This window comes from Rhipicephalus sanguineus, chromosome 8 (genome assembly GCF_013339695.2).
Source record: "Rhipicephalus sanguineus isolate Rsan-2018 chromosome 8, BIME_Rsan_1.4, whole genome shotgun sequence".
NCBI classification, from domain to species: domain Eukaryota; kingdom Metazoa; phylum Arthropoda; class Arachnida; order Ixodida; family Ixodidae; genus Rhipicephalus; species Rhipicephalus sanguineus.
This window is the reverse complement of record NC_051183.1, coordinates 57,043,830-57,070,283: the sequence shown is the minus strand read 5'-3', so window position 1 is coordinate 57,070,283 and position 26,454 is coordinate 57,043,830. Positions and strand designations below refer to the sequence as shown.

The 26,454-nt window shown below is 48.1% G+C and overlaps 1 long non-coding RNA gene across 1 annotated transcript in view; it reads right to left on the bottom strand.

Moving 5' to 3' along the window:
- LOC119401968 (uncharacterized) overlaps positions 1 to 26,013 on the bottom strand; it is a 56,231-nt gene extending 30,218 nt beyond the window's left edge. The window contains exon 1 of the long non-coding RNA XR_005185584.2: positions 25,970 to 26,013. This is a non-coding gene — a long non-coding RNA (uncharacterized LOC119401968). The remainder of the gene's footprint in view (positions 1 to 25,969) is intronic.
- Positions 26,014 to 26,454: the final 441 nt, after the last annotated feature.

Sequence of the window (26,454 nt, the reverse complement as noted above, 5' to 3'; positions counted from 1 at the left end):
AGGGAGACACTTGAGCGCGTCGATGTGTCCAGCTTTACACCATTAAAATTACTACGCCGTGTACTCTCGGCGCAAGAAATGCATTCGCATTTCTTCACGATTCCCTTCGGGGAGGTGTTTATCCTATGGCAAGAGCATGCGTAATTCCGAAGTATCCATGTGCGCATTCACGTGGATACTTCCGAATTATTGATAAGCAGATGCTTGTGATGGAGCATGCAGAATATTAATTTAGGCAGAACTCTGTGCGTCACACTCCCGCATTAATGATGACGCGTGTGTACGAGGTTGTTTTTCATGCATTATTTTTGTTGCCCTCAAGCGGCCTACGTAAACAATAATAATTTAAGGGTCTTTACGTGCCATAACCCCATTGTCATTATCGCCAAGCCGCTGTGGGAGATTCTGTGATAGCTTTAAACACCCGGGGGTCTAGAAAGTGCATCTAACAGACCTAAGTAAGCATGTGTTCTTGCATTTCGTCCCCGCCAGAATACGACCGCCGTGGCAGGGAATAGAAGACGCGACCTCGCTACACTCAGTAGCGCCACACTTTATCAGCCAATTGCTTCCACGGCGTTGGCGGCGTCAACAAAAATTAATCTCGTGATGACATCACGATAGGACGTTACTATGACGTCACACATTCCCAAAATCACGTAATTATGACGGCATGATGACGTCACATAACGTGACTTCATCACATGACATTGTCGCATTGCACTGCCTCTGTGATCGGTTGGCCAATCACGGAGGCAGTGCAAAACCACGTTAGGTGCGGAAAGCTTTTGCACGAGGGTGGGGCAGAACAGACACATCGAATGACGACAAGAAGAAAACTTTCACCTTCGAGTCGTCTTAGTCTAGTGCATAAGGGGCCCAGTGCGTTTTTTTTTATACGAATGATAGGCCTTAGTCTACGAGAAGTACTTCTCGCAAACGTAGTCACGAGGCGTGCGCTTTCGATCTTTCCTTGGTATGGCACGAGCCCACGCTTCCAAGCTCACCGGGTCACTAGGAGCTTTGAAAATCACAAGCCATACAACACTGCCCTCTTAATTAATGATATTACTTAGCACCCTCTAGTGTTTATTGGCATTACTGTACGATTGAGACGATGGCAATGAGTGATGCGAGGAAACCGAAGAATTTCATCACGTAAGATTTCTGACAAATTCGGTCCGTCACTTAGCAGGCGAATATCATGTCTACTAAGTATGAAAATAATCAAAAAGTAGGTCATGCCTTTAAGAGGGGGGTCGCACTTTCTGCGAGATGTGAGTCGCGCACTGGAACACCCTGATTTCGGCGTCATCGACTGCAGCACGTGGCTTCAGTTAAGCTCCCATTGCGAGAAGCTCAATGAGGCCACTCTAGAAGCGCCACGAACCAACACAGAAAAAAAGTGGGGCTCATCACGTAAGAAAAACAGAGTATGTACAGAGTCGTCCACATTTAAGCTGAACACCTCATTAGTATTCAAGACCTCATTGAAGCTGTTGTTTAATACATAATTCGGAAAATCATTACTGTGTTTGTCGACACCATGATTAGACGTTCTATAACGGGCATTGCACTCGTGAAGTATAAGAAACGTTCTAGTTTTACCGGTTTGAATACTAATGAGGTGTTCAGCACGTAGCACGTCGGCAGGATAACCGGTGGTCATTAAGGGTAACTGACTGGATTCCAAGGGATGGCAAACGCGTGAGGGGGAGAAAAAAAATTAGGTGGGTAGATGAGATTAAGAAGTTTGCAGGTATTACGTGGCAGCAGAAAGCACAGGACCGGGTTGATTGGCGGAACATGGGAGAGGCCTTTGCCCTGCAGTGGGCGTAGACAGGCTGATGATGATGATGATGATGAGGTGTTCAGCTTAGATGTGGTCGACCCTGTACATTGCCTACGGTACGTAATGAAATGCAGGGAAAGAACTCCGCTTGCAGACTTGCAGACCATCGCCGTGGTATAGGTAAGGCCTGCGTTAATAATATCCGGGATTTAACGTCCCAAAACCACGATATGATTATGAGAGACGCCGTAGTGGAGTGCTCCGGAATACTTGACCACCCGGTGTTCTTTAACATGCACGCACTAACATCGCACAGTACACGGGCCCCTAGCATTTTGCATTCATCGAAATGCGACCGCCGCGGCCAGGATGGAGCTCGCGACCTTCCGGTTAGCAGCCGAGCACCATATTTACTGCTCCACCAAGGCGGACAAGGTCTGCGTTGACAGCAATGTTTACCTTCTGGCAGCACGGTAACAGGGCAGTTCAATGCCTTGCAACTGTTATAATAGTGGGTACACCCCGCTATTGTAAGAGTTGCACGCACACTAGCGATGTGTATGTGTGCTTCTTTTCGTTTTCTGTCCCCTCTCGGCGCGCTTTTTCACGCTCAACAGGGAACTAATTGACTAAAAAAAAAGAAAGATATTAGTGGAGGGTTGCTCAGCTTGCCTTTAACAACTTTCAGTGTAATCCACTATTTGAGAAACATCGCCTCGTGAAGTGCTACGTTGTCTATCGGTAAACAAAGTCACGACACAGAGAATAAACATAAAACGGCTTTTCGAGAACCTTCCACGTCACTTGCTCACATAAGCAAAAGATTTCAACTCGTAATGAAAATATTAAATGGGTCCTGACGAGAGACTTTTTAACGAACTTTACCATGTAAAAATAGAAACAGGCTATTTTGTCCAGAATAAAACTGGCCGCAAGAACCGGGTTTCAAGCCGCGACCTCCTGCAATTCTACAGAGCAGCCTAATATAATAATAATATTGTTGGGGTTTAGCGTCCCAAAACCCCGATATGATTATGAGAGACGCCGTAGTGGAGGGCTCCGGAAATTTCGACCACGTGGGGTTCTTTAACATACACCTAAATCTAAGTACACGGGCCTCTAGCGTTTTCGTCTCAATGGAAAATATGGCCGCCGTGCCCGGTATTCGATCCCGCGACCTGCGGGTCAGCACTCGAGCACCTTATTCACTAGACCACCCTAAAGGGTTGCAGATAAGCATAGGCAGTCAAACAAGAAGGCGGGTTTCACGATACTTTATATCAGTCTAATCTGTTTCATCCCTCTTTCACCAACACTTAGCGGAGAGGAAAACGCGGCCTGGGTAGCATGTCATGAGCATAATGAAGTCGGTGCTTTCCGGCGTCATTAGTTATCGACTAAAACGCGTTCTAGGGCTAGTTGGTGCATGGTCTGACAAAACTTTGGAGGCACGAAGGAACGAGGACAAGAAATGACAGGACTGGTGCCAAACTAAAAACTGTTTTATTGGAAAGAACATTGGATTCCAGGTAGCTTCACGCGCATGGGCGAGTCACATTGACAATCACGGTAACAGAATGACAACCTTCTTTGAGTTATCAAAACTTGTCTAAAAAGTGCAATTCGTTGCGATATAAATTCAAGGAAGGCCCATTAACACATTGGGCACTCTTCTTATTTATGCAAAAAGCCTCCAACAATTCTCTGGCCACCTGGTTTCGAATTTTCCCAAGCACCCTGGTTTCGAAAAACCGGGGCGCGCATGCGCAGGACTTGCAGTGCGAAGGCAAGTGTAAACCAGATACATTGTTAAGGGAGGCTTCATGTTCCGTTAATCGAATATTTAAACATCGACCAGTGGGGCCGATGTATGTCCTACCACAGCTGAGGGGTATTTCGTAAACCACCCCAACTACGCATGGGCAATATGGTTTTACACGCTGTATGTCACAGGCGGCCTTATTGTTTTTCTCAGACACACGGGCGCATAGCCGCGAGGGCTTGTTAGGGGCGCTGTTGAAACGAAGGTGACTTTATTAAAATGATTCTTTTTAAGATCATTGAACAATATTGTGCTTGCAAAGGTATTGTTGCTTTACCTCTGCTGGTAATTGAGCTTTAAAGAAAAATGTCTGTGGGCAGCGAATATAACACGGCAAGACGTCTTGTAAAAGCGCAAAATATTGAATTCATAAATTGAGGCCAACTGAAATTAGGGACGGCAAGCGTCTGTCTACACATATTGAAACCCGCGATCGTCATCACCGCCTCACAAGCTTGTATTATTTTCTGGAAGTTAGCTTTTTTCACACTACAAAAACAGCAGCGCTAAAGGACGTTCTTGCTTTAGAACTTTTAAGAAACCCGGGGGAGCCAACAACAATATAATCGGACGAAATATATTAAAGAGGCAGGGGATAAGAAGAAGGGCAGCACGCTCTTTCGAGAGTTCGTCGTTATCAAGCGCAGCCAAGCGACACGTAAGCCTCCTTTCTTTGCAACAGAACTGCTGATTCACGGTCGAGCAGCCCAACCGGCCGCTCGTTGCATGCGCTGCGGTTATCAGTGGTCGATTTAGGTTCGTGCTCGCTGCTTGTAGCGGATATCGTCGTCGTGCTTTTTTTATGTATTGTGGTTTTCTCGATTCGCGCGACTACGGCAAGCGTCATCGCGCGACTTTTGAACGTTGAAGGTCCGTACGCCACGTGGTGTGAAAAAAGGTGAACTAAAAGCGATGTCCCGAATTCCTGGGTATGCGTACATGACATGCGTGTCATGATTTTCATGTTATCTCGTGTTATTTATGTTCGTTACACGGTCACGTCGCAAGATACCAATTTTGGTGTATATAAAGCTAGCGAAACGGCCGCCAGCGCACCATGAGCGTGGCACGTAAGTCATGCTGTGCATGACATGCGTGTCATGATTTTCATGTTAACTCGTGTTATTTATGTTCGCCACACAGTCACGTTGGAAGAAACCAATTTTGGTTTATATCAAACTAGAGAAACGGCCGCCAGCGCACTATGAGCGTAGCATGTAAATCATGCTGTACATGACATGCGTGTCATTATTTTCATGTTATGACTTGCCATTTATGTTCGTCATACAGTCATGTTACGCCATACCAATTCTGGTGCACATTCGATGAACCAAGCGACCAGGAGAGCACAAAGTCGTAGGCGGCTAGATAGATAGATAGATAGATAGATACGCTCAAAGTCGCAGAAGTCGCTAAGAAATGCTTCGCATTTAAAACCGTTTATTAAAAGCAGGAAGGCACGCTCACATTGGATCAACACACATAATGGTCCCGCCGTGGCCGCATCCGGGCTTGCGCTTCCTTCTTTCACATGAACACTCGTTTATATACGCTCGCGATACGGGGCGAAAGTATCGTTTCGTCTCCTCACTTAATTTCGACCAATGAGTGCATGAAATCTTATGACCGAAAAAGAGGCGGGACACCTTCATTCTGCACCGTGGCCGCCCCTGTTTGAGGCCGCCTTCTATGACACGTCGTTGACGTAATAATGTGCAACACTTACGGCAGTGCCCCAGGGTGTCATTGTTTACAATTAGCGTCCGTTTCCGTCCCTCACAAAAATATATTTACACAATCTAATGAATGTTCAAAAATGGGCTTAGACAGTGTATACTGTCTAAATCTATTTTTGTCAGGAGTGTAGCTAGCCTGGCGCGGCGCCATCACTCACGAACACATCAACTGGTTCCAGTGTTGCCAACAATGAACAAGTTATCTCACCTTTCACTCGAAGCAGTGTGAATGCGAGACATCTCCTCACTGTTGGCCTTTTGAAGCCATGGAACCTCGCTGCCGAAACCTCCTTTTTTTCGGCAATCAGTAGATACGAAGTAAGACACTGCTTAATCGGGCATTTCGCAAACCAGTCTGCAGCTTTCCAAGAACTTTTTTCTCAGCTTCATTTCTTTAGAACTTCATTACCTAATATTACCTACTTAAGCAATAAGCAGAACATTAAACACAGTGCGACTTAGTCCATGCAATAGTGAGCAACACGAATTTCGTCGCGTCGTCATACTTTTAAACACTGGCTTCAGTAAGATGCGACACATTCAATACTCCTTTTTCCCTCAATATAGATTAAAGTGGACTCGAACGGCAGTGCCGTATGGATTATGCTCCACTGCAACAATCCTGCTAATAAAATTGTAGAGAACATGCGCACACATCGTCATCACACTTAAACTTCTTATGATCCTGCTGCCGTGTGACGGCATTAGACACGAACGTCATATGTTAGATCCAGATACTGGCGCTTCTACCATACCATAGAACTGGTGGACCATTGGATGGCAATCGTAGTTCTAGAAGGTTGGAGCCACTATAAGCTGTACAGGGTTCGTATCGGTGAACTAATACTCACTGACTAATTGCAGTTTTAAAGCAGTGGCAGCTTACTGGAACAATGACGCTGTTGAAGAGCTCAACCGAACAGCAGTCTTTCAAAGTGAAAACACCATATCTGCCATTTGCTCACTTGCGGTGCAAATGTACTTAATTTTGTTCAGCGCCTTTATTGCGTAGAATTACAATGCTTCTTTTTTCAAAAAGGCACTTGTATAGACAGATTAAAATAATTTGCAATGCTGATTACATGCATTTCGGTAAAATAAAGTTGCCAAGGTGCATAATAAAAGCGAAAAAAATGTTCTGTCATTACACATGGTCACTAAAAGAAAAGCACGGTATATCATCCAAGAAGATTTGTCAAGGGGCTAAACAGTAAATTTCTTCATCACTCAAAAATAAGGTTGTTCATGAGCTTGGCGCACAGATTCCGTCTGTTTGTCGGAGAAAGCGAGCGACGGCAGACCGAGCGAACATCAATTTCGAAAGCTCTTCGAGGCGCGCTGGGGTGCGGAACAGAATAGTCGTAACGAAGCCAATCCGGGCACAATCCAGCTGCTTCTGGTCAGATCCCAGGCACTTGTCCAAGATAAACTAGTGTGTTCCACAAAGGCCCATAGGTCGAGAATATCGCCGCTCGTTAACGCAGTCGCCATTTGGTCCCCAGGGCGAAGAACCTGTGTCAAGCAAAAGAGATTGTGACGTCGTATTCCGAAATTGAAGTGACGGCATGATGACATGCTTCTTGGCGAAAATGCTTAAATCCCTTCGAGTTCCCATACACCGACAACGCCAGCTGTTCTTTACAAGCGGGGCTTGTAGCACGCATTAGCATCAGCCAAGCCCCACTGCCTCTTTGTTTGCGTACTTCCTTTCGTACTTTCACCAATGCAAACGCGGCTTCCAAAAATCATTGTGCCCCTGCAATAAGTGCCCATGAGGAAATCATGTTATGAAGCACACTGGCGACAACAAAAAGGAAGAATGTAATTTAGTTATCTCAAACTTGTTCCCATTTCAATCCGTGTTTTTCATGGTTCCACGGCGCATGCTTTCTTCCTGTTTCGAAATAGTCGCAACCGTTTTGGTACGAAGAAACACGAAATAGTTTGTAAATATGCGTAACTGAAATGTCAAGCTTGAACTGTGACAGGGGAAGGCATTGGTGTCGCTCCCTCACGTCTCCCTTGTCCCAGATCGTGTTAGAATTTCAGTTTGGGTATGGTCTCCACACGCCTCTCAATCACGGAGGCATTTGTTATTGCGATTCCGTTCGTTCCGGTGAACCACGGACCACACCGCCCCCTATCAAACAGCAGGGACTACCACAGGAATGCGAAAAAAGGCTGATTGTGCATGACTGCACAGCCTGCGGGATTTCTAACTTTATGGCACGGAGAGGGATACCACGCTGGGTCCACGCAGTACGAGGTGACAATCTTCTAGATCGGCAAAAGACACTCCACAGCTGTATATGTTCGTGATAGCCGACGAAACGCGCCCAAATGCATATTACAAAGCATGTCGCGTAAATATTCTAACACAAAATGCTCAAGCTGAAAAGCTTTCTCGATAGGATCTGAAGATCGATTCCTCTTGCAAAATAGTTCAGGTAGAAAAGTCAGTCCGTCTTTGAAGAGCTTAGAGCGCTAAAGGGACGAGGACAAAGTTCAAAGAAGGGTACGACCCGTGCGCTGACTCACAAGTAAAGTTTACGAAAAGAAACGACACGAATAAATACAAAGGGCAACAACGTCTAGACGGAGCGAGCGCGCCTGTGCAACAAAGTCATGCTAGTGATGTAATCTAGCCAGAACACGTGAAGCGTACACGTGCGCCCATAAACAACAAACAAACAAATACAAACTAAAAGTACAAAAGTTCAGATACCTTTTCCCCCGCCAATCAAGATGACAAGCCGAAATTTAAAAACTCGATTTTGCTAAGGGCAGCAGATGGATGCCTTCTGCACCTAACCCGTTTTCTCTTAATGAGCATAGCCTCCATTATCTCCCTCGTGTTCTCATGTTTAAGCCGGAACAAACAATCTGTTGCCCTCACCATCGGTTCACAACCACAATCTTTGCAGTGTGATGGCAAGTGCAAACCGCCGGTAGCCCTCAAGACAGACGCTTTCTCAATCTAATATTCGCCGTCGCCTAGTTTGTCCAATATATGCACGCCCGCTTGATAATGGCAACATGCAAACAACACCCGATTTACATCTGCTGCCGACGCACATTCGCTTCGTTGAGAACGGGTTGGCTTTTTTGCTTATTCGTGTCGTTGCTTTCAATAAACTTTAGATGTTAGTCAACGCTCACGTCGCCACCTTCTTTGAACTTCGTCCTCATCTCTTTAGCACCTTAGGTTGATCAAAAATGAAGTATGACCCACTAGCCCGGGCTTTCCATCTTCTGCAGCAAAGTCAGGGCGAATATTTCCAACGTTAGGAGTTGACAGACGCTTAATCTTTGGATGAATGGCCAACTGCAGGAATCCCTAGCGTATGACATTGAGGCTTCGAACTTCAGCTCTAGCTACGAGAAATTCGACATGACCAGGTGTGGTCGCATACGGGCGGCAACTTGCACATTTTTAAGCGAAGGAATGCAATCAAACAATCCTTTTGAACAACCTACTCAAAAGTGCCTTGCGTAGATGACGATTGCAATTCAGATCTCATTTTCAGTAATCGACGTAAATCTTACCTGCAAATGGCGCAAGTCCGGCTCCATTCTGGGTCTTGTGCGTCACAATGAAGAGCTCCCAGATCCTATCAAGGGTTAGGGCGTAATCGGAGGCCTGCTGTATAGTGTGGAATAGTGCAGGAAGGCGGCTGCTCGTGCGTTCTCCTGAACTTCGTATGACCCGATCTTCAACTCATCGGGATTTCCCTGGAGAGCCGAGGCAAGCGCCAAACGAAGACGCTCGCGATTCACCGACTCTGCTGCCCATATGGCTACGTAGGGCAGCCCATCCCAGACGCACAAACACAGAACGCTGTGCTGATGGGCACCAGAGGCGAAGTCTCCGTACATGGTACATGCGCAGCGACAGTTCGAAGCCACAAACAGCCGAAATATCTTTGGAACTGTTTGGATTGTGACCGCTCGTGTGATGCGCCGGTGCAGGTTGAAGTAGACGGGCGCCACCTTGGACGGGTCGGCATAGTACACCTCCCACGGACGAAGAACGTTCTCGAAAGTGAGCCAAATGTAAATTCTGGCCACTTGCAGGAGCCTAATTGGGAGCGGGCTGACGAACACGAGGGCCTTGATTATGTTGGCGATCGTCCTTTGCTTTTCTTCCTCGACGCATATATAATGAAAGATGCCGGTAGCGTTAAAGCTTCGTAGGCGCGCCGCTGACACCTTCTCGAGGATGGCGCGCAGCGCTTCTATGTCCCTGTTCATGATGCTATGGGTCACGATGGGTCGTTCGTTCACTTGACGTAGCCTTCAAGGCTGGTTGCTTGGAGAGCGCCACAGCGTTTGCCGGCACCATCTGCACTGATGCTATGTAGAAAAAAGTGCTTTTTATCGCAAAGATTCGCAATCAGTAGGCGTGTTTGTCTTTAAAAGCGAAGTACGCGACTAACGTGATTCGAAGCTTATCGCGTGAGTGTCAACCAACCACAACAGCGCCGCCGCCGAGAATTCTCTTTCGAGAAGAGGGCGTTATCACGCAAGCTTCCCTGATTATTTTCACCGTTCGTTTAGCTGCGGTCACTCGCGTCTCAGAAAGACACATTTTCATTACCCATGAACCATGACAATTTTTTTATCCTCTGCGACAGTGCCGCAACCGGGGGGGGGAGGGGGGGAGGGGGGCTGAACGGCCCTTTAACCGTAGGCAACCTTCACTGACCAGGGGTACCTGCGTTATGCGCAGTGGCCGTCCCAAGTTCGTTGACAATGGCCGTTAGGGACATACAGAAAACAGATGCGCGCATGCGTCCCCCCTCTAGCCCGGCTCTGTCCGCCTGCTCATGGTGGTGGAGAGGTGGGGGGGGGGGGGAGGGATGGAGTGACGCGGGCATCGCGGTCCATTTTCTGCAGGCTCGTCTCAACATCGTTTTTTCCGCTGGGCTGTGTGTTCCGAAGCTGCAGTCACACAGGAAAACTCCATTGCACGGCACCAATTGCACGGAAACGGCATAGTTTTCGTTGTAATCAGGCATACAGCATAGAGCTCAGTATTCCTTTCAATAACCATATCCAGAAAACAAGCATGAAAACTGCATGATGGATGATAAGGAGCCTGTGAACAATGGGGAAACACTACCACGCGTTCCCGATACAGATTAGGTTGCAGCTGATTTGCCCTTCACACGATAGCCTCGAATGATATTAAAAAGCCCTTCCTTCTGGCCGCGTGTGTTTCCCGCTTTCACATAAAATAACCCGTCTAGAAACTCATTATGGTCATTCGAAGACAGCCGTGCGAAGACCACCGAAATTACAGACACCAGGAGGACAGCACGAATCCAGTGCTCTACGAAAGGAATAGATTCGTCTTGCTGAAAATGGTCGCAAAACCAATCAAGGTCTACCACAGCGACCACAAAGCGATTATCGCTACCATTTCTCTAAAGTAATATTAAAACATACCCCCCATGAGCTTATGTGGTGTTCAATACAGATTCGCTGTACATTCACGTTGGCGCGGCGGGATGGCGGCCAAATTTTTACGTAATACCTCTCACACACGGGCAAAAAATACGGTACTTCTCAGTAAGCCCATTTCGTTTCTCTGAAGCACACTTTGCAGAAACGTGGTGCCGATAACACACGGCACCACGCTTATTTTCGTCAGGTAGTTCGTGGTCTCGGCGATTATCTGCGCTTTCTCAAATGAGCGTCACAAAAGAGAGAGATAGAGAGACATAAGAAAAAAAAGAGGCGCTGCATGTTAAATGAGCAGGAGAGAAAACATTTTAAAAAACCACGCTGTTGTAGTCGGGCTTTTCTTAACAACGCCCACTGTGCAAACTGCAACGTACCACACTATTTACAAAGCAAATGACACTTCCGGAATTCAGCATGGTGGTGCTACCGACTTTATGAGGGCGTACAAAGTGTGACGTCCCTGCCCTGGAAGTGCATTTGCGGGGGAGTCACGCATATTTACAACAAAACAGAGGGGATTAGGAGACACCCACGGAGCGTTCCTTGAAAGGCTACATTCCTGAGTTGTTCACGCTGCGTGCGAGCGCCACGAAGAAAGCAGGCGAGAGCACACTTTACGTTCTAAAAGTTTATGCGGGATCTGGTTTCGCGGAAAGGCACACTGCCGGGAGAGAGATACTCCTTTGTCGTGTGTCACTGCACAAGAACGCCTTTCCAGAAGATGTCCCCTGATGTAAAGGACTTCAGAGTGTCCCTTATGTCAAGGCTAAACCACGATGAAATAGCCGCGTGCCGTGCGGGCTGGGAACGAAGATATCGCTCCGTTTCTACGGAAAAAAATTGCAGGAGCAGGATGCATACGACATCTTTTTAGAAGTAAAAATGTTCCAAAACACGGGTGCAATCACGATTATAAGATATTTACTTTGATTTATCAAATCATTGATTACCAAAATGACATACAAGTTTAGCCGCCTACACACCCATGCACACCGAAGAACATGGCGTAGCTCAGACGTAGACAATGCCACGACGTTGGCTCGTTAACGAAAGTGGAGCACAAGCAAACTCCTGGAATCATGGTGCATTCGTCTTAAACTGTCGGCTTGCAAAACTGCCGCGATCCCCTACCGGACGTTTACAAGAACGTATGTACGTGCCACTGGTCGATCTCCGCTCATTTGTTGTCAGTTTACACTCAGCATGCCACCTGCATAGTTGACGAAAGTAGACATCCGGGAAAAAGTAGTGTACAACACCATCCGACGCAAGAACACTCGCCGGCACACTGCGGGACTGCTCGACTCTTTGGCTCTTCGTGGGCCAGATTTTGTTCACTTTTGAACTTTTATTATAGTCAGCCAATGCTAAGCATATGCTGTTGAACACATAGTGAATTGCGATTATATATATATATATATATATATATATATATATATGACATGCCCCCCCCCCCCCGTCATTTCTGGCTATGCCACTGGTCCGCGAAGATAAGAGCGAACCATGTCTACGCTTAGTCGCAATGTATGCAAAGCTTAAAACTGAGAGAAAGCGTGGTGAGTTCGTCGTAGGGGTGTTTCTTGTCGCATGGAAAAGCCCACCAGAGAGAGCACACTGCGATAGGTTTGAGAGGCCCGAATCACTATCACGCTACATCAGTCAACGCGTGCGCGATAACTTCAATATCGCGCTACACTGTAAACTAGTAGTGTGTTCAGCGATGCTGAAATGAGAGGCACTTTGTCATGAAAAGCGGACATTGAATCTCTTTCGCAGTCTGAGCTTTCCGGTTTTAAGATATCGTGAGGCCGACCGGCACGAGCACACCAATGGAATGAGAAAATTACACCATCTCCCGCTAAAGGGGACCATGAGGCGATGAGAAGCCGGAGCACTTGCACGATCGCGTTCCGTTGGCGTTCGTTGGGCATGCTACCGACCTCGCGTCGTGGAACGCGAAGATGGACGCTACGCGCGTCGTATCTTCCATCTAGCCTGGCCGTTAATTCTCACAGGGCGAGCGGGGAACGCGGTCGACAGGTGGGCGAGAGGGGGGCAGCGTGGAAGAGGAGAGAGAAGCAGAGGGGACGCGCATGCGCTCGAGCTCATCGCAGCGTTGCGCAGGAGAGAATTTCGGCATGTCTAGCCCGCGTTTCAGAGGAAGAGTGGAAAGGGGGAGGGTGAGGGGGACGGGAGAGGGAAAGTGGAGAGGAAGGGGAGAGGGGAGGGGAGAGGGTGAGTGGAGAGGGGGTGTGTGGAGAGGGTATGCGCATGCGTAGTAAGGGTGGTCACGCCGCACACCACCACCACCACCACCGGATTGAGCTCCGCCTTAAGATACTTCGCATCTAAAAAAGGAGACAGGATAGCGCTGCAAAGGAAAAGGCTATAAGTAGTGACATTACTATGAAAAGTGAGCAGGCACCGGATTATACATAATGGTTAAATCATCAGCAACGCCCGTGATAGGTTTCCTAAAACACAGTAAAAACAGCATCGGAGTGTTACACTGCAGGCAGGCCACGCATGAAAGAAGTAGAACCTTCTAGGGGAAATAAATATTTGTTGGAAGTTAGTGCTTCGTGTGCCCATGTGTGCCTACATTTGTCCTGTATTTGATGTGCGCTACAGGGACGCCTACTGAAGATGAGCGCTTGCGGATTTTCAGATTTGATGCTACACAACCCTCTTTAGAGGGGATTAATTAAAACACTATTTCGAGCACCAGCAATCAGGATAGAATGTACGTTCAGACATGTATAAAAGCCGACGTCATTCCCGGACAATTAGATTACCTCCGCTTTGCATTGACATTGTTACTTGCTTGTACAGGGAGCGTAGGATTTGTTCGCTACAAGTTCACCCAATAAATAGCTTGATCTTTGTCGTTTACAGATGCATATCAGTAAGGGCCACGTCATATTGAACGGGTAACAATATTGACGCGTAACAATATTGACGCGTCTCCGTTGCTTTGATTTGATATCGATTTGATATCGCTAAACTAATGTTTGCCGACTCATCGCTTTTGTCTAAAGCAGTTGCAGCTGTGTGGAACACGAGCTCTATTCGAGAATTTAGGCAAATCAGCTTATGAATGTGAAGACAAATTCACCAACGTTTGCTCACTTCCGGTTCAAACACTGTAGTTGACACCGGTCGGTAAGTTTATTGCACAAAACAGCAGTACAGTTTTCAAGAAGACACTATTCTGCAATAACGGATATAAGTTACAAGGCTGCTTACGCGTCAAATTGGTAAAATAAAGTCCGGAAACTACATGTTAAAAGTTGTCTGTAGATGCATAAGGTAAATGCAACAGAAGTACGGTATATCGTACAAGAGGATTCATTAGATGAATAAAATGTCATGCAGGCGGTATTGGCCATCGTTAGTAATAAATTGTTTCATTGTCTTTGCGCACACATTATGTTTGTCAAAGGAAATGAGCCAGTGCAGGCAAACTGCAAGGCCTATATCGAAACCTTGAAGCCGTGCCAGGCTGAACATCCTAGTCCCAAGGAAGCAAGACAATAGTATTTAACTTCTGGTTAGAAGGCATGTAGGCATTGCTGCAAGGTGAACTGGTGGGTTTCATGACAGCCCACACGTGATAAATATTACAAGTAGCTGACACCGTCGCCACCTGGGGGCCGGGGGAAGCAGCCTCTGTCAAGGAAACCAGAGAACGAAATGTGGCGTCACATTCATTAATGGAACTGACGTCATGATGACATGTCTACACGAGGCGTCTTTACTTTTGTACCATGACATTTCAGCGCGCACGAGCAAAGGCCAATTCTTCCTTAATATTAGCGTGCACATGTTTTTCCGTGCTTTCACTAGTGCCAACGCGGCGTGCGCAAATTCTTTGAGACCGGTACTACGTGCCCAAGGCAAAATCAGACGTCTTTACGAGTACAGACAAAAATTAAGAACGCGTAATAGCTAACTCAAACATTTTGGCACTTGAAGGCATCGAGGTCGCGTCCTATGTTCTATGTGCTAGTTAAAGCGGTCGAGCGCAGGCAGCGAGCGCTTAACTATACTCGGGGACAACTTTCTGTGGCAATGAAGGGAAAGCTACGGGGGCGGATCGTCTGCACATGTACTGCTACACAAAGTAGTCCGGTTTGGCGCGCGTCTCGTAACGCCGTGGAAAGTGATGGCTAGCGTTGCATTTCGACGCAAACGCTGCTTAGCGTCTAAGGTACGGGTAAAAGGTGCGACTTTTTCAAGCACGCAATAACGCAAAGTGACAACGTCTAAAGTAAAAGAAATACAAGTATCTCGCTTGTGTGCGCTGAGTTCCGTCTCAAAAAGCTACATGTAGCAAATGAAAGAGTATTTTATATATCTCACCAAGAAAATACGGACGCAATTCTGGGACTACATTCATTAGCGGTAGGATACGTGCATTGTGGCTTTGTAGCTTTCCCTTCATTGCCACATAAAGTTGTCCCCGAGTATAGCGATGAGGAAGCGAAATGCCCGTGAGGTGGACGGCCAGCTACACGGCCAGCTACATGGCTCCGCACTGATAATCAGCCGGGCTCGGTCGCACACAGATCTTCACAGCACAAGAAGATCTTCACCGAATACAAACACTAATCTAGGCCAGTCTACGCTCGCGCGATATTCTTGACATCGCGCTATATAGTATCTCAGTAGGGCGTCCTGTGATCTTGGAATGTAAGTCGCTTTATCAGGAAAAATAGATATAGAATCGCTTTCGCTGAGTGGCAGTGTGACCTTGAGCGAATTTATCAGACCTTGAAGCCTGCCGGCACGAGCACACAAAAAATATTACAAGAGCAGTTAGGATAGCGTTTCTAAGGACAAAGCTTATAAGTGATGACATTGTTTTCGTACGAACCAGCACCGGTTATACACACTCGTACTGATTAAATTAGCAGCCCCACCAGTGAAAGAAATATGTATTAAAACAAAATAAAAACAGCATTCACGAGTTAACTGTAGTCAGGCCATGCATGAATTAACTGTTGGGGCTCGACGTCCCAAAACCACAATATTATGATGAGGGACGCCGCACTGGAAGGCTCCGGAAATTTCGACCACCTGAGGTTTAATAACTCCTTAGCTGGTTTATTTTTTGCGAATTTTCTGACCAAAACTGCCTAGTTTTGTACAATGAAAAATAACTACTCGATATTGAAAAAAAATATTTGCTGATCATTTTTTTCAGGCGGGGCTGATCACTGCGACGAGCCAGTTCTGGCGTTTCAGTACCTGTGTGATTTGTTTCGCCGACCACTAGTTTAACGAGTTCATTGGCGACAAACTCGTGTATATACTCCAGAATGTCATCTGGCAATATCAAATTGAAAGGCTTGTTAGAAATGGCAAAAATGGAATCCGAGCAGGCTTCGCACGAGGATTGCAACATGAAGCTGCACCAACTGAGAAGCACTCGCAATGTTCGCTTCAGAGATGTTCTCATCTTCATAAAAAGAACAACTTAATTCAGCAAAATCGCTGTCTTCTTCACTTTCAGACGCAGGATAAACATCTGTATCCAACTTATCTGTCTTGGAATGAGACGACGAACATGAATAGCTTCTTATTAGGGGCCAGCTACGCATGCGTCGACCTCACTGGACGAGACGTTTTCACAGAGGAAGCGCGCCTCTGCAGCAGTACAAACCAAAATGGCGAGGAAAATGCTTCCATCTGGTGGACGACAAGCGATCTAAGCCTTAGACGAGCAGTTCTCATCCTGTACTTTCAAGATGAGAACCTGTACTTGTCGCACGAGCTATGCTCATCCAGAGCACCTAAGGGGCTAACGTGCACCTAAATATAAGTACACGGGCCTCAAGCACATTCGCCTGCATCGAAATGCGACCGCCACAGCAGGGATTTGATCTTTCGCCTTTCGGGCCAGCAGTAGTTCACCATAAGCACCAGACCACCGTGGCGAGATGGGCCACGGATGGAAGTGCAATTCTCTTGAGTGTTGACGAATGATCCTATCTGGATGCAAGCGCTACACTTGTGATGGAGGTCGTTCTAGAATTAACGCTAACACCAGCGACAAGGATAGAATGTCAGTTCACGCATCTATACAAATCGACGTCTTTCTCGGACATTCACATTGTCTACGACCATCGACCGTCCTCACCGCTGCAGCGCTGCCTTTGTACAGTGACTGTTGCTTGATTGTGTAGCGACTGCAAATTTTGCTCGCTACATGTTCACGCCGTAAATAACTTAACCTTTACCGTTCCACGAACATTTATCGTCACAGCCTCGCGTATATTGAAGGCGCGTCAATGATAACGCTTTAATTACAATTCGTCCAACACACTATAAAAGAGAGCACGTAGACCATATCACTGCTGCTATCATTGATGTTGAACATGGAAGCCCACGTGAGCTGCAGATATTACACTCGTCGCTTCTCTCTAAAACTGTTGCGCCTGCGTAGATTGAAGGTACTGTTGAATAATTTAACCACAAGAGTACTTAAAAGTGAAGACATCACTGCCGCTTTGCTCACGTGCGGTTGAAATGCTGTACTTGATACCGCTCAGTACGTTTATTACACAGAACGACATAGTTGTCAAAAAGGCACTTGTCTACAATAGTTAAAATGATATGGGAAGACTCCTCACACGTCTACTTGGTAAAATTACGTAGAGAAAATATGCAATGCAGGTCATAAAAGTTTCTGCAGAGACATTAGTTAAGTGCAGAGACGTTAGGTAGTACGTGAAATCAACCAAGAGTATTCATTAGGAAAATAAAATATGATGCAGACAATAGTCGCAGTCGGTAATAATAAATTTGTTGATGGTCTTTGCGCGCACGTTGTGCGTTTGTCAGAAAACGTGAGCGACTGGAGGCAAACCGCCATGGCGATACAGAAAGCTTCAGGAGCTGCTGAGTTCAACATGCTAGTAGCAAGAAAGCGAGGCAAAGGCCATCCTCTTGTGGTTAGAAGACAAGCAGTGCTTCAAGGTGAACTGGTGGATTCAGTTAAAGGCCAGTCGTCAAAAATACCGGCCCTCGCTGTCAACGTCACCGTCTTGCTGCCAGCGGAAACCCTCTGTCAAGGAAATCAGAAAACGAAATATCACGTCAGCTTTAGAAATGGAACTAACGGCATGATGACATGCATCTTTGGTAAAGAGCTTCGATCCATTTAAGGTCCAGTACAGAGACAACTACACAGGTGTACTTTTTTTAATACTTCGGCCTTTCAGCGCACATGTGCGGAGGCCAAGCGTCTCTAACTATTAGCTAGGGTACGTTTTTGTGGTCTGGTTAGTACTAAAGCAGCGTGTGAAGATAGTTTCAGACCTGAACTAAACATAGGTCACCGCCCCTAGCTCATATGGCTTCCAGCTGTGCACTCCACGGACGAAGCACGCGGAAGAATGTTACAAGACACCTGTCGTTGGGGTGTGGCGCTTACAGAAAAAAAGGAACTACAGCGGCCTATTGACCTCTTTCGGCGGGCGCGACCAACACTTTTTAAACATCCTCTTAACGCAGCACTGTCCTCTGTCGTGACCAGGCTGCAGGCGCAGATGCGAACCTTACCTGAGTATGGTGCAAGTCTGGATCCTCCAGGAGCTCGGGCTGCTTAACGCCTGAGCACTGCACTCTTCGTGATTTTACGACGAGGCCTGTCGGTTCATGGAATTGCAGCGGGCAGCTTCATGCGCGCTCGTGAGGCTCTGGAACGAACCAACCAACGATTCTTCGGGATTTCCGCAGAGTGCTGAAGCGAGTGCGGAATGAAGATATTCCCGACCCACTGGCTCGGATGCCCAGATAGCCACGTAGGTCAGACTATTCCACACGCAGACACAGAAGACACGGTGCTTAGTCGTGGTAACCATGTCCGGGACAATTATGCACGCCTTGCGGGAACTTGGGGTGGACATCGGCGTGAACGTTACAGGGTTACCTTGAGTCCCCAGCTCTCTCGCGATGCGCCTGTGCAGGGCGAAATAGATCAAAGTCACATTGAACGGGTTGACACGATACAGGTCCCACGGTGACAGGATGTCCTCTGGCCATGCAAGCCAACAATAAAGCCCGCCCACATATTGAAGCCGGCGCGACAGCGGGCTGATTCCTTCGAGATAGGCACGCATTTGGCGTATGATCCGTTGCTTCGTACTGATTTCAATATTGTTAAATTTGTCTTGCATATAGCAGGCGCCTAAATACCGTACTCGCCTATAATCTACCCAGCCGAGGGCGGCAACCAGCGCATCTAAGTCTCTCGTTGTCATGGCTTAGAAGAAAACTGTCAGGGTAGGGGCATGCACTGTCCTTTTACTCAAAGCGATGTTCCAACTGGAGCCCAGCGTTTATGCGCACAGTATTTCAATGCACATCGGAAGCTTTTCTTATCTCAAGGCCTCATAATCAGTACGCCTGCGTATCGTTGAACGAGGGGTGCACTGAAGTTTGCGCCCGAGGGGCGAGTCGTTTAGAAAACACCGGTGGCTTATCAATGGCAGATGAAGCGTCACTTCTTAGCAGTGCTCCCGTGCATCCTTTACTTTTAAGAGCTGGCTCGCCAGGGCCTTAAGCTGAGGCAATGTTCCGCGTCGTAAGCGTAACCTTAGTTCCTTAGGCCACCGCTGCAGGTGCAGCTCGCGCGAAATTAGGTCCGCACAACTTTTCTCAGCACAACTTGAGAAGTGATAATCTATGCCACTTGCTTCGGTCGTTTCATCCCAAGTGCCCGTTGATGCAATGGCGAGATGGTGCCTTCATGAGACAGTGGGACAATGTTTTGCCACTCTTTGAAAATACTCTCATGCACCAGTGGGACATATATGTCCCACTTTTTAGATGCGAAGCAACTTTTGCTCAGGGCTGTGTCCGGTGGTGGTGGTGGCGTCCGCACTCCGTTGCGCATGCGACTACTCTCTCCCCCACTCTCCTCATTTACACAGGTGTTCGGTCGCCCTCTCCGCTCCTCCCCCGCGCTGCAGCCGCGGCGCAGCCTCTCCTCCCATGTGATGCAGCCGCGCCGCAGCCAAATACAGCCTGTAACCTACTGTCTCCTCTCCTTCCCCCATTTTATGTGCATATAAGCGCGTGCGCTCGGCCGGCTTCCGTCATTCTCGCTTCGCTCCCGTTCAGATGAGTTGTAACGTCAACGTCGGTGCCACTCGGCACTAACGAAAAGCAATGGACCAACACAACGTAATGATTACACAAACACTAAATACAAACCTCACACACTAACGGAAACGCCAAGTGAACGTAACGGAAACTTGGTTTGCGCCCTCAATGCTGCTTCGCATTCCCTATTGGTTCCCTTGAGTGGGAGATGGTGCAATTCTAGGGCCGTAGCTCCTTATGGTCTAGGGCAATTCCTCGTCCCTCCGGCGTACGCAATAGCGTATCCCTTATCATACAACAGATGGCGCTGTCCCGTAGAGATGCATGCAAACTGCAGTTGGGTGACGATATACTAGATGGCGCTGTACGCATTGTGTCGTCATCGCCATTTCTCGCCTAGTTTCCTAGATGGCGCTGTCCCATAAAGATGCATAGAGTTACTGTATATGCTACCTTTAGGTAGCAGAGTTGCGCCACTGTTTTCCGGACGCCGCTCGCTCTGCCTTGGATGATTCCAGCAACGCTATTCGCCGAGCGCCGTCACGTGGTCATAGGTGGCTCCTTTGCGCTACAGAGAAGCCAACACTGCCAACACTCCGCAGGCGACGCCGACACTCCGTAGATTCCGGCAGCTCAAGGGCAGTTGACATCGGCGCTGTTGTTATTACACAGTTATTAGTTTAGCGTTAGCGTGATAGCGGCGGTTAAGGGAATATCGTTACCGTGCTGCAAACGTTCCTTGTGGACAGCGTGTTTTAGTTTAGCGGAATAGCGCTTACGTGCCCAAGCTGGGACGGTGGCGCCACCTTAGGAGGGTTAATGCGTTAAAAAAAAAGTGAACAGAAAAGGCTGAGAATTCTAGCCTGTATACCCGCACGACGCAATATTACTACTTTTTTGTATATTTGCTTGCGTTCACTGTTTTAGAATGTGACGAGCGCAATAAAAGCCCCATGAAGATCTGTTTAAATCGACACTGTTACTCTGTCGCGCGAGCGCGGCTCCTACGCGGGTGGTGAGTGGCTTTCCCGCAAGACTTCGGAGCCCAAGATGGCGTACCTTGGCGCAACTCTGCTACCTAAAGGTAGCATATACAGCAACACTAGAGATGCAATATGGCGATTGGGTGATTGGACACTAGATGGCGTTGGAGGTGCCGCTGCTCTCCGATTGGCTGCTATGCGGGGCTGCACCGGCACGCCCGTTATCTCTCATTCTCGGATCGTCGCCGTACGTGTCGGATCGCGCTTGGTGGACCATGGACGATGAGGAGCGCCGGATGCGGAAGGCCGCTGCGGCTCGTGCTCGTCGGCAGGATCCCGCGGTGCGAACTCGAGAGGCTTTCGCCAAGCGAGCGTGGCGCCGGGCGGATCCCGTGACGGTGCGCGCTTAGGACGCCGCTGCGAAACGGGCTCAACGAGAAGCGGACCCCCGAATGCGAGAGCGGGAAGTGGCGGCGTCCCTCCGGCAACGCTCCCCTGAGCTTAATGTCATACATGAGTGGGCAAAATTTACGAGGATTGACGGTTTACTAGATTGCCTCCGGAGCTTCGCTCACTCATCATCATTCACTTCGTCGATATGGCGTAATTTTTTTCTGTAAACTTCTGGTTGATTTTGATGAAATTCGTTTTATACTGTTTCTTTGTAGTTTATATCAATATACCACAGCCGGTTTTTATATCATCATGTTAAAACTACAGGGAAATCTACAAAGGGTTAAGAAGCTGGTGGTTCCAGAAAGAGGAACTTGAGCACTGAGCAAAAAAACAAAAAGACGACGTTCTGATTATGCGCCGTAAGCCTAAGCGAACCACCCTGCTCACTATCAGATTGCTTTCATGGCTGTTTCAGTGTGGTCTGCTCGGTATCAATCGGAAAAAAGATTACACCATCTCCCGCTAAAGCGAACCATGTGTGGATGCGAAACAGCGGGGACATGGTTAGCTTGAGTGGGAGATGGTGTAAGTTTTTTTTAGGGGCGAAGCTCCTTAGGGTGTGGGTCGTTCCCTCCTCTGTAGTAGTATATATGTAGCCAGCTCTAGTTTAATGAATTGCTCACTTGATGGATGACGTTCCATGTATCTTAGAGCTCTAGTTTATTGAATTGCTCACTAGATGGCGTTTCATGTATTTTTAGAGTTGCTGTTTAAAGATGACAGATGGCGCTTGTATAATGCGAATGGCGCATGTCATTGGATGCCTGCGATCGTAAAAGGCGCTCGCTCTTGGCGCGCTTTCTCTTTCGCTCGGAGTCGCCGGATGGAGGCAGACAAGGCGCTCGCTCTTGGCGCGCTTTCTCTTTCGCTCGGAGTCGCCGGATGGAGGCAGAGAAGGCACAAAGCGGTGATAATGAAGGGACCACGTAAACCAACAGTACAATAAAAGTTTGATGTTTAATATATACACGATGTTTCACACACTTTATATGATGTACTGGGCGAATTTCACGGAAGAGTTTCACGGTTTACCGATGATTCCCTCCGGAGCTTCGCCCCACTCATCATCATTCACCCCGTGGATATGCTGTGATTTTTTCTTGCGTTCTTGACCTTCCTATGGCGTAGAATCAGCACTATCTTCTAGTCTCCATCCAGCTCCCGCTGCGTGGAACTGCCGGCGTCCGAGTTATTCGATTCCAGCAAAGTCGCAACATCATGTGCGTCTGCCACTCTGCAGTCCACGCCATTGGTGTCGTCGTAGGATTCTTCGGCGGGGGAAGGAGAGCACGAGCGCCCCGCGTTTAGAGAGACAGAAGCATAGGCGGCCATTGGCCGCTTGTGCCACGTCAAGACGCCGGAGGCATCGCTGCTGCCTACTCATCGCTGGAGAGAATGAGGCGCGTGAGAGGGGGAGTGGGAGTGCAGATGGGGTGAGGGGGTGTGGAAAGGAGGAGTGGGAGAGGAGATCTGGAAAGGGGAAGTGGAGATGGAGGAGGGGTTGTGGAGAGCTGTGTGGTGAGGAGATGTGTGGAGAGGGTTGCGCATGCGCAGTAAGGGTGGTCACGCCGCACCGCACCACCGGACTGAACTCCGCCATAAGTTGCTTCGCATCTAAAACTACACCATTCCCGCTAAAGGGAACCATGTGCGGATGCGAAGCAGCGCATGGGTCGACCTAAACTTCCGTTCATCACGTCCACCTTGCCCGATGTTAACGCGTCCTTGCAAGTGGAGCACACCATGTATTGACTGTAGTTACTGTTGCTGTTACTCGCCCCGAACTCTTGTTGGAGCACGCCACGCGGGTTCATCGCGCGTCTGCAGAATCTCGTTCACCCAACGCCATCACGTGATTGCTGAGAGAGTCTAATGGGGAGAGGCCACGGCGTCTTACCCAGCCCTTTCTTACACAGGCCCGAACGCGCTGCCAGTGCCAGCGCGTTCTCACTAGGATACAACGCGTTGGTTCATCACGCGTTTTAAGCGCTCTGCACGTATCATCATCAAAGCGGTCGAAGGACAAGAGCAAGAAGACTTCTCCTTGGCGCGAGCGCGCGCTCATTATGTTACAGATGGCTATGCTAGGTGGTAGAAAACGGACGGTCGCCAATGGACGGACACAACCTCGAGCAAAAGCTGCTTCGCATCTGAAAAATCCATTCCCGCTTGTGAAATTTCTTCCCTGGAAGGTAATTATTATTTATAGTTAGCCAAAGTTTACCTCGACTAAAACACTCACGGGCAGGGAAGACGTCTTCAGCCGGTAAAGCTTTCGTGCTTATTGATAACGATAGTTAAAGACATCAACTGATGTCATATTGCTGCAGCACGTGCCATGTCACGGCCTTTCCGTAACTATGTATAGCGTCAGGCAATTATCTAACCCCACTGTTGCGCGATATCCTTCTATCCCCTCATTACGTGACCGCGCGACAAGAACGAAGAAAAAAACTAAGGCACACATGACAGGAGACAGCGGTGACATGCAGTTGAAATTTTGATTCAAGAAACGTGTCAGTATAGGCAGGGCCAAACTTGCGCTCCTGCGCACAGATTACCACGACATTCATGCTTGCAAGAATTACCAACTTCAAAGATTAGAAATATTGGAGGTTTGGTCCTCTCTTTATAAACGCGTTTCTTGAATGAAAATTTCAGTCAGCGCTGTGTCCTGTCGTATTTGTGCGTTAGCTTTTGTGGAATAACGGTGTCTTCACCGGTAGAGCGGTGTAGAAAAGGTTTTATTGACTCAACGAGATCAACAAACACGTCCACATGTCAGGGCTGCTGCGCTGAACATGCTTGTCGCAAGGCAAAAGTCATTATCTTCTTATGAGAAGCCAGGCACTGCTCCAAGCTGAATTGTTGGATCCCATAAAGATCAGCACGTCAAGAGTATTGCAGGTCGCTGACACTGTGGCCATCTGGGTACCGGGGGAAGAAATTCTGTAAAAAAAACAATACAAAATGTGACGTCATATTGGGAAATGAAACTCAAGGGATGATGACATACTCCTTGGCGAAGACGAAGACTGCATGAGTTTTGTTTTCCTAATGACACCTTCCAGCGCGCATATATATGCATAGGCCACGCCTCTCTAAACAAAATCTTGCCTATCTTCTTTCCTCTTCTCACCAGTACTAGCGCGGCGTGCATATGTTTTTAGGCGTGCAATTAGTCCTGAAGGCGAAACAATGCCTTCATCATGCGTACAGACAACAAAAATGTAAGAACGCGTCGCAATTTTCCCGAACTATTTAGGGCGCGTGAGTGCCAAGTGCATACGTAACTCTAGACAAGTTGGTTACGGGGCGCCCTCTAGGATGCAGTAGAAAAAAAATGTACTGATAATAAACGGTCACTTCTTCTGGGGACTTGGAGCATGCGTGTTGATTCCGCGGCCCTCCGGCTTCGGCCGGCATTCTCAGCTCGAATCCGCCCACCACACGAACTTATTGCATTTGAATTGTGCATGACTGAGACGCCTCCAGCATGTTTAATTACGTCGCACGGCCATCTATCTGACACTGTTTGAAAGCCGTACGAGGACGTTTGCGAGACCGGCAGAAAGAGGTGCAGGCTTAACTTAAAGCGTCGCTGCTACGGCTGCATCTATTCACTGGCTAAATATAGCGACATCCTTTCTGCTATCGGTCTTGCATAACATGAAGCAGATTGTATAATTGTTGGGCTTTTACCTCCCAAAACAACCATATGATTATGAGGGACGCCGTACTGCAGGGTTCTTCCATGAGCGCCTGCACCTACGTACAGCTGCATCTAGCATATCGCCTCAATGGAACTGAGGCCACCTCGGCCGGGATTTGATTCCGCGACCTTCGCGTGAGCAGTTGAAGCCAATAGTCACAGAACCAACGCGTCGGTTGAAGAGTAACAGAGTACCCTCTCTTATTAGCGCACGCAGTAGGTTGGATTGAATGCGCGTGAGTTGCTTGAAAACTAAAGGAGGAAAGGATTAACGACGTGCGCGCCTAATTTTGGTCACCGCACCCGGCTGAATCCTGCTTCTAGATCTGCACTCCGCTGACGAAGCACGCGGCAGAATATTGCACGACGCCCGTCATTGAGGTGTGGCGCTGAACGAAATGAAAGTGGAACCACAGTTGCCCGTGTCTACACGAGTGCGAGTCACCGTTTATAAAAAGGGTCTTAACGGATCTTGTGTCGCGCCCACGTAACACACACACACACACAAATGTGAACCTTACCTGAAAATGGCGCATGTCTGGACCCTCCGGTACTTTGTACTGCTCAACGCCACAGAACGGGAGCCTCCGCTAGTTTAGGACAGGGTGTCTCTTCCCACTGCATCGCAGCGGGCTGCAGTATTCGCACTCGTGAGAGTCCGGAACGTACCAACCAACATTTCCTCGGGATTCCCGCAGAGCGCTGAAGCGAGTGCAGAATGAAGATATTCTCGACGCACCGACTCTGCTGCCCAAACAGCCACGTAGCTCAAGCTGGTCCAGACGCACACACAGATGACACAGTGCTCAGTCGTGGGAACGATGTCCGGGACAATAATGCACGCGTAGCGGCCACCTTCTCTGGCTCTTGGCACAAACACATGAAGACAACCTCGAATCCCCAGCTCTCTCGCGATGCGCCTGTGCAGGGCGAAGTAGATCAAAGTTACATTGAACGGGTTGACACGATACAGATCCCACGGGGACAGGACCTCCTCTGGCGATGCAAGCCAACAGTAAAGCTCGGCCACATAACGAAGCCGGTACGACAGCGGCCTGATTCCTTCCAGATAGGCACGCATTTCCCGTATGATCTGTTGCCTCGTACTGTTTTGAAAACTGGGAAGGTTGTCTGGCATACACGAAGAGCACAAATGCCACAGTCGACTATACCGTAACCTCCCGAGAGTGGTAACCAGTGCATCCAAGTCTCTTGTCGTCATGGCTTAAAGGAAGACTGTCAGGTTAGCCGGCATGCACTGTCCTTTCACTCAAAGCGGCGTTCCAACTGCAGCCCAGCGCTTATACGCATAGTATTTCATTGCACATCGCAAGTTTTTCTTATCGCAAATGTTCATAATCAGTACGCCTGCGTTT